Consider the following 9716-nt stretch of genomic DNA (forward strand, 5'->3'; position numbering starts at 1 on the left):
ACTGAGTTTAAATGTATTTGGCTAAAGTGTTTGTAAACTTCCAACTTCAACTGTACCTAATTTTGTTCTGTACAGGTCTACTTATTCTTAGACCGACAGATGGAGAAAACTGTTTTAAAGGAGGGAGGATTGTAGTGGGAGCACTGGGGTGTCAGGTGTGACTGTGTGGCAATGGCAAATGGTTTACATGTCTCACGGGTCAGGTAGGAGGGCCCCTTAGCAGAATTTTGCTTAGGGCCCCAGGGAGGTCAGGACCGGCTCTGCACACACACCATAGTAATCTGCTAAACTGACAGCCGGGATGGCATCTGTAAGAGATAACCCCTTTAAATTGGTATATTTAGGTTAATGTGAGGGAGCCATCTTCTAATACAGAGTCATAACACACAACACTATGCACAGTAGAATGTCCAGTATGGTGTAACAACAATGAACACTAGAGTAACGTCTTATGAGGACAGACAGAGAGAAATGAGACAGACAGAGAAATGAGAGAGAGCGAGAGACACAGACAGACAGACAGACAGACAGACAGACAGACAGACAGACAGACAGAGAAATGAGAGAGAGAGACAACAATGAGAGAGACAGAAATAAGACAGACAGACAGAGACAGACAGACAGACATACCGAGAGAGAGCGGGAGAGGGGGGGAGAAAGGGAGAGAAAAGGAGAGAGCTATTCACATCTGTGATTTAATGTTAGTGAGCACATACCCAACCAGGACTGTTGGAGACAGCTGGCTGGGTGAGGAAGCTGTTTTCTTCCAGCCAGCAGGGGATGCAATGGTAAACCCTTAAGGCAATACACACAGGATTTCTCTCCTGCTTGGTGACCCTATCATATCTGAGCTAGGGGGTTTGGCTTAGCCCCTTTGTTAAATGTTCAGGAATATTCAAATGATTAAAATCCCTGCATAGTTAATAAAGGAATTTGTATGTCTCCTTGCCTGTTATTTTGTCTAAGCACCAACCAATAACCCTGGGAGTGGATAAGACAGATATGTTAGAATGTCTGCCAAAAATGACGGTACACAGCTGGGTTTAAACTGAGCCGGTTATCAGTGTTTATGATCACACATTACAAAGAGCTGACTTCATGTTCTCAGACATTCCTTAACTCCACATCTAATGCAAACGTGCTGCTAGAGGCCTATATACTTCAGTTACACATTGATATACGGGTGAACTGACAAAATAAAGGGAACCCCAACATAACGTGTCTGAATCAGGTGAGTTGGGCCGCCACGAACCAGAACGGGTTCAATGCACCTTGGCGTATATTCTACAAGGTTCTGGAACGCTATTGGAGGGATGCGACATAAGAAAGGATCAGGCACTTGTACAGACACACACAAATCAAAACCAAACACAAGGGCCCCAAACACAACAGTTCATTCCACAGTGGAGAGAAGATGGATGGGGAGACCCTCATTTGGACCTCAACTGTTCTATAAAAAGACCAAGGAGGAAGAAAAATAATGTTTTTACTATGAGACATCAAGAATAACACAGATCTTTCTCCTTAGAGGGTAAACATGGATACAGTGTTGGACAACCTCTGACCTTTTCTAAGAAAAGCACAGTCTCCCATCCGGTCAGATATATTGGACCGTTGTCCAAGTGAGGAATCAGGACGGAGAATGCGGATGTCTTTGGAGAGATGGCTTGAGACATTAGGGGGAGGAGGAAGGAGGGAGAAGTGTCAGCTTCTCTGTGTTCGTGGGAAAGTAGGCTTACAGACTGTGAGGAATTCTGTCTTTTACAGCATCCTAAAGGGAGTGAACGCAACCACGAAGCTGTTCCATATGTTTGCTAGTTGAACAATCTCTCAGGCTCTCCTTCTCCTCTCTTGGGGCCGAGTGGCACTGTACTGTAGGCATCTGGGATTTCTCCTCAACTTGAGAAAAAAAAACACTACACACACGTAAACAAGCTGTCCGACTGCATCTTCCCAAGAGCTCCAGTACTAAATGAATAAGTCAACAAACAAAAAGGTCTCACACACACACACACAGTCTGTTTCTTTCTTTCACAACAAACGCGCGCACACGCGTACACAAACAAAAAGTGCAACACTGAGAAATAGGGAGGCGACATACCCTCGCTCCTAGCACAGACGCGTCAGCCTCTCCTTTCTCTGTGAGACGGTTTCTGTGTTTCCTCTGCATCTCTTCATCTCCTGAATGTTATTATTCCAGTCTCCTTTAGCAACTTCTTACATGAACCTGAGCTGGCGTCCCAGTGCCCTGGCCTAATCCCAAGCGCACTAAACAACACAAAACACGGATGACAAGGAAGCAGTGTGTATGTCTAACCAAGTGTGAGGCACTGATGAAAGAGAGGAGCATCCCCGTCCCTCTGAGGCAAACACAATGTTTCCCACTTACCGTTCATCTCCTCAGACATGGGTTGTGGATTTTTTATTTCACCTCTATTTAACTAGGCAAGTCAGATACGAACAAATTCTTATTTTCAATGACGGCCTAGGAACAGTGGGCAGAACGACTGGGATTTGATCTTGCAACCTTTCGGTTACTAGTCCAACGCTCTAACCACCACCTGCCACTCCGGAGGAAGAAGAAGAGGGGGGGGGGGGGGGGGGGGGGGGGGGGGGTAGATAGTGATATGAGAGGGGGAAGAGGTGGTAAGAGAGGGGGGTATTGGAAGAAGGTAATATAAGCGGTATAATTGCTGACCGTCCACGGCAGAAGGAGTGACCTTGTAGAATCTATTAGAATAGACAGTATGGGGAAGAAAAGCTTCATGATTGGAATGGTAGGGTACAATAAGAGCATTAAGACAGCAGTGAATACAGAGGAGCAAAATTAGCACTTTCATCCTTCCAATTTATTTTTTGACCTTCATCTCTCCATCCCTTACTTCCCCTCCCTTACTTCCCCTCTTCAAACCTTCATAGAGTTATAATCATTCCCTGCTGAGAATAATAGGAAGTATTTTGTTGGTATTGCAGGAATCCACTCACCGGTGGTTCCGGTGTAGCGTAAATGAGAGTTAAGGGCTAACTCAGCTCTGTTCTCTATTGAGAGTGGACAGATTCCACATCACCACATTCCCACGGAAAAGAAAAACCTGGGTATTAAAATTCAAATCACATCTCACAAATCCACAGCCTGTTTAAAAAGTGTAGTAACTGTCACGTTCTGACCTTTATTTCCTTTGTTTTGTCATTATTTAGTATGGTCAGGGCGTGAGTTGGGGTGGGCAGTCTATGTTTGTTTTTCTATGATTTGGGTATTTCTATGTTTCAGCCTAGTATGGTTCTCAATCAGAGGCAGGTGTCATTAGTTGTCTCTGATTGAGAATCATACTTAGGTAGCCTGGGTTTCACTGTGTGTTTGTGGGTGATTGTTCCTGTCTTTGTGGCACCAGATAGGACTGTTTCGGTTTTTTCACATTTCTTGTTTTGTAGATTGTTGTATTTTCATCTTTATTAAAGATGTACAAAACTAACCACGCTGCATTTTGGTCCGCCTCTCTTTCACCAGAAGAAAACTGTTACAGTAACCTTGTTTTCTACGTGGTGATCTGTCACTTGTGACTGGCCTTGGTTAGTTTGCCAGGTTTGTTAATAAATTATTATAATTTATAAATGTATTATCTATTAAATAAAGGCACACCAGTATAATGGTACAGAAAACCATTACCTTTAAATAACTATACTCAAGTATGCAGTTATGAGTTGATATCTTATGAATGTAATTACTTTATTAAATGCAGACTTTAACCATACCATAAAACTGTAATTTCATGGAAGCCTTTAAACACCAAAAGCTTTCCTGAGATTCTTGTCTGTAATTAGTGTGAAGGAAATGAGTCGACCTGGGGGTGAAGTGAGGCTAGGAGCACGATCAGCCTGCACTGTAAGCACACCACACACACACACACACACACACACACACACACACACACACACACACACACACACACACACACACACACACACACACACACACACACAGGGAAGTGCACACGCAAACACCTCCGCAACCGAGCTCCGACTCACTTGCGAGCTCCTAGAAAGACATCTCATTAGCAGGCAGGACAGGAGGAGGAGAGGGAGAGATGAAGGAAGGAGGAGTGGAGGGAGGGGATATTAGTGTTCATGTGAGTGTATAAGAGAATGCACATGTGCTTACGTACACTTTAGAGGGTTATTGTATACGTATGTCTGTCCCCTGTCGGATATCCTATTAATATGGTCTGTGACAGACAGGATCGTAAAGGCAAGGGTTTCATGGACGTTCCATTGGAAGTGTGTAAAAGAGTGCTTGTGTGTGGTGTGTCTGTATGTAAGTGTGTGTGTGTGTGTGTCTGTGTGGGGGTGGGATCATGAACGGTATAATGGAAAGCCAGGTACTGTAGTGTATGCTTAGTATTTGTGAGTTGGCTATGTACAGTATGTATGGGTTATAATACAGAGATAAAGGTCATCCCAGTTGTAACTAACCACAGGGAAAATGCTGTGGATAGAGGGAGTCCACTTCAGGCTGGAAAATACTTTACTGTGTTTGTGAGCCAGGATGGGAGTGAGTGTTTCTTGTTGTGTCATGAGGCATGAATAGTTAGTGTGTGTGTGTGTGTGTGTGTGTGTGTGTGTGTGTGTGTGTGTGTGTGTGTGTGTGTGTGTGTGTGTGTGTGTGTGTGTGTGTGTGTGTGTGTGTGTACACACATAGTGCTTTGCCTAAAGTGACAGGTATGGGAGTAGAAGGGATGAGTGTTTGTATGTGCTGCGCAGTGGAGGCTGCTCAGATGAGGAATGGGAGGACAATCCTACTCAGTGAAAAAATATATATATAATTTTAAACATTACAAAAGTTATCATTTTTAGATAAAACTATACACTAACTATATCCACAAGTCACCAAATACCGGATTAAAACACATTGTTTTGCAATGTGCCAGGTCACAGTTGTAAATGAGAACGTGTTCTCAACTAGCCTACCTGGTTAAATAAAAGGTGAAGAAAAGGTCTACAGTAGTCTCAACAGCACTCTGTAGGGGAGCACCATGGTGTGGCTGGAGAACAACTAGTTTCTGTCCTTCTCTGGGTACATTGACTTCAATGCAAAACCTAGGAGGCTCGTGCTGCTCACCCCCTTCCATAGACATACATGGTAAGTATGACGACTTCCGGAGGATATCCTACAACCAATCAAAGCTTTTGCAGTATGAACTGACATGTTGTCCATCCAATCAAAGGATCAGATAATTAATAGAACTGGGCATGTAGAAGCTTTGTGTGTTGGTGACATTGTTGGATAGAATGAGATAGTGAAGTGACAGTTTAGCTTATTTTTTCTTTTCTACATTATTCAATTCAAATTTGTTTCTTCGAACTACAGAAGACGGAGGGGGTCAGAATGGCTAGCTAACGCTAACGTTGTAGTGGAACAACATAGTAGAATTTTTGTTGAAGAACCCCCTTTCATTGCCCACATCAGATTCAAGCTTCTCAGAAAAAGACGCATTGATCACGTAATGGACGACAGTCTGCGTATTCAAACTGCGCAACACAACAAGAAGGTAGGAAGAAAAAGGGACACTGCATTTTTGGGCTTTTAATTAAGGGACAAGTTGTGAAGCAAAAGAGCATGATGAGAAGGAAAGTTCTGCTAACGAGGGCAACTAGTACAAGGAACTTGAAGAGGTAATTGCACGTTACGACGCTTTACTTGCTGACGATCTCTGGGAATGTAGAAATCAATTCAGAATGGTATCTTCCATCGCATCATCCATTAAAAAATGAGATTAAAAGAGAGGTAGACGCATGGCAAATGGACGAAACCACAGACATCAGGTGACGCGGGCAGTTGTTAGTTATCACCAGGTATGTGGATGATCGGGGCTTTATTCAGGAACGTTTCTTGGGCTACTTGGATGTGTCAAGTGGGCGAGATGTGCAGTCTGTGTTTGAATAGCAATTCTGAGTCCAACTCCATGGACAAACTTGTTGCCCAAACCCAGGATGGCCCGGCTGTAATGGAATGGATCTTCTATTTGTATTTACAGCCAAGTCCCCTCCTTGTTCCCTGATTAAGAGGGGATGACCCCTCCACTACCAGTGTCAACTCTCTCCTGATATGAACTGAAACAATGTCTCATCTGGCACATTGTGTGTTTCCTCTCAATTTTCTCTCACTTCTGTGTGTAGAGTCCATCACCAAATCCCATTATTTCACATCAATGTGGTTTTAATCCGTGCTTGGACTAACTCCTTCTTAACTATTTTGTCTAATTGTGTAGTGTAATGTCTTCCCAGTCAAATCTTGTCCTGCCCTCGGTGGAAGAGTTGAGCTCTTCTCCAACACCATCCATCCATGATGAGCCTGTCCTGCACTGAAGCCTCTGAACACCTCAACCCCTGCACTGCACCGAAGCCTCTGAACACCTCAACTAATTTAATCACTGCTGTGGTCCCTTCCCAACAGTGTGTAAGTAGCCCTCTCATTCCCATTCCCCATAATATTTTACTAGAAATGTCTTTATTGAAATGTTTAAGTTTAAAATAATTTCTTTGCCGATTTTTGAAACCCGATTTGTCGTGTGTGCAGTCCACACTTATACCGTGGGTCTCAAGTCACCAGCTACCACTGTTGTAGTGGTTATTCTCTAGGGTAGAGAGGTAGGAGACAGTGTGCACCACACACACACACGCACAGGTCCAAACCTCCATTGCTATTCAAATAAGATTTAATACATCACTCAGCAGTTTCCTGGTTTTGTTTAGTCTAAATTGATATATACTTGGTATAGTATTTGTGGTGATTTGGTAGAGAAAACATAGATGTAGGAGGAGAGGCTGTTTTTATTAAATAACATCCTGTAGACTCATTAACGTAAAATCTGTTTCCTAAATGAGGATGTGTTTTAGTTATAGAAATGGACTACCATCTGGCTGTGTTGGGATTGAAATACAAAAAAATAAAGTGCAAAAATCTATTAATCAAAAACAACACTTTGTTTAAGGAGAAGTAACATGCAGTGAAAACAAATATTAAATTTTAACTTTTAAATTTGAACTGAGTAAAAACTCTAAATATGTGATTGCACAGTAATGTTCACTTGTTTGAGGTTGAGGGTGATACTGGTGTCCCATGAGGGTGATACTGGTGTCCCATCTTTTCCACAAGTTCATCAATGTTCGGGGTAAGGCTCTGAGCTGAAGAAATCCTCAGAATTGAGTGGAGGTGTTCACAGTAAGTCGACTTCTGTGTGATGTTTTGTTCAGGTTCATCAAAGAAAACAGTTGTTCACACAGGTATGTGCTGCCAAACATAGACAACGTTTGAGCAGCCTGGATGCGCAGCTGGGGCATTGTGCCGGGGAGGAAACGGGCGAACTGCAGCACCCACTGCCGCATATTTTGCCCTCAGTGCATCATTGCATTGGAGGTCAATCAACTCCATTTGGAGGTTTGGTGGTGAGCTTTCCACGTCAACAGCAAATGGGTTACCGAGCAGTTCCAACCTGCTTTTTTGTGCTTCAAAGTCAGCAAATCGGCGTCGAAAGTCAGCGGCAAGCATACCTATTTTATCAGCCAACTGTGTGCTCGGGAACGCACTGGTAGAGAGCTTCTCTTTCATGGTCTGGCAGCTGGGAAAGTGGCTCAAATTTTCTTTCCGCATCTGCGTCTCCCACAGAGTCAGTTTGGTTTTAAATGCCTTCACTGTACTGTACATATCAGAGATGACACGATCCCGACCCTGCAGCTGCAAGTTTATTGCATTCAGATGACTCGTAATGTCACACAGAAAAGCCATTTCACACAGAAACATTTCGTCTCGGAGTTGTGTTGTGTCTTTCCCTTTGCTGTCCAAGAACAGACAAATCTCCTCACGAAGCTCGAAACATCTTTGAAGCACCTTTCCCTGGCTTAGCCATCGCACCTCTGTGTGATAAGGCAAATCACCATGCTCCGTTTCTAACTCCGTCAGAAATGCCTTGAACTGGCGGTCAAACCTTTGGCTCTGATAAAGTTAACTGTGCGCGTGATGATGCTCATTACATGCTCCATTTTCAAGGCTTTACCGCACAACGCTTCCTGGTGTATGATACAATGATAAGCTGTCAGCTCACCTGTCGCGTTTTCCTCTTGCATCTTTTCCCGTATCTTCGTCCGCTCCTGTGTCCACACATCGCAGGTGCTCCGTCGGTTGTCAAACCCACGAGTTTTTCCCAAGGCAGCGACACCTCTTCATACAAATCATGCCCCGTAGTTGTGCCATGCATAGGACGTAAAGCCAAAAACTCCTCTGTCACGCTTAGGTTGGAGTCACTCCGCGGATGAAAATTGACAACTGGGCAATGTCAGAAATGTCGGTGCTCTCATCCACAGCCAAGGAATATGGCTGCTCTTTTAGATTGATGGACAACTGGTCTACTCTCTCGGCAATGGTGTTTCTGCTCAGACTGAGTTGCCTTTTTTCTGGGCAAACTTCGTCACAAACTTTAATCATGCAGTTTTTGATGAAATCCCCCTCCGTAAATGGCCGGGCTGATTTAGCGATCTCTTCTGCCAAAATACAACTGGCCTTGACAGTTGCGTCCGCGTGTGTGTCCGCGTGTTTCGTTTCATAATGTCGTCTCAGATTATACTCTTTCAGTACCGCCACACTTTCTCCACACAGAAGACACACAGGTTTTCCAGCTACCTTCGTGAACATATACTCCGACTCCCACCTTGTTTGAAACCCCCGGTTCTCACCACCTTCCGTTTTGCCATTTTTGATGGGTATCTGAAAGTAAATTTTACTGTGATGCTGACGACTGCTGTGCCAATAAATATTGAAATGAAGCAGCCTACTGCTCGGTGCGTCACCTTTGCATTGTGGGAAATGTAGTATTGGTGCGTGTACTGCGGGCTGCCGGCTTGCTGCGGGCCGGTTCTAATAATAAATCAAGCATCCCAGGGGCCGTAAAAAACCTTCTTGCGGGCCGGATGTGGCTTGACTCTGACATATGTGCTGTAGACTCATTAACGTAAAATCTGTTTCCTAAATGAGGATGTGTTTTAGTTATAGAAATGGACTACCATCTGGCTGTGTTGGGATGCATAATGTCCAGGGAGTTGGCGGCACAGCCTGGGCGCTGGGTAGGGGGTTGTTTGAAGTGCACAGCCTGGGCGCTGGGTAGGGGGTTGTTTGAAGTGCACAGCCTGGCTGCTGGTTAGGGAGGGGGAATTGGGGGCACAGCCTGGGTGCTGGGTACTGTGGCTGGCACCCCCTGGGAGGAAGGCAGGGGGGAGAGGGGGCCGTGGGGGTGGCAGGGTTTCCTTCAAACCAAGTCAGGACACAGCTCATAAAATATATCCTAAATGTAAGAGTTTCGCCCCATATGTCTATTGCAATTGACGTTACTCAGCGCTCATATTATGATCATGTAATGCATTGCAAAATTAAATGGTTTGAATCAATGAATACTTTCAGTCTATTTTTCTTCTCAATCAAATGTGAATATTTTCAAAATGGTGTAGCTCCTGTACCATTAGATGATTATACTTTTGACATGAATGTGTTGCATTGAAATTATTATTGCTACAGTAGTATAGTAGTGGTATCATTATTACTAGCAGTTGTGTTATTAGCATTAATAATAATATTTTTTTTGATTTACAACTTCTCATAGCTGCGCTCACACGGTGACTTGAATTCCGTACCTTATCATATTTTGGTGAAAAAAGGAGCACACGGTAAC

Source organism: Oncorhynchus clarkii, chromosome 13 (assembly GCF_045791955.1).
Source record: "Oncorhynchus clarkii lewisi isolate Uvic-CL-2024 chromosome 13, UVic_Ocla_1.0, whole genome shotgun sequence".
Taxonomy (NCBI): domain Eukaryota; kingdom Metazoa; phylum Chordata; class Actinopteri; order Salmoniformes; family Salmonidae; genus Oncorhynchus; species Oncorhynchus clarkii.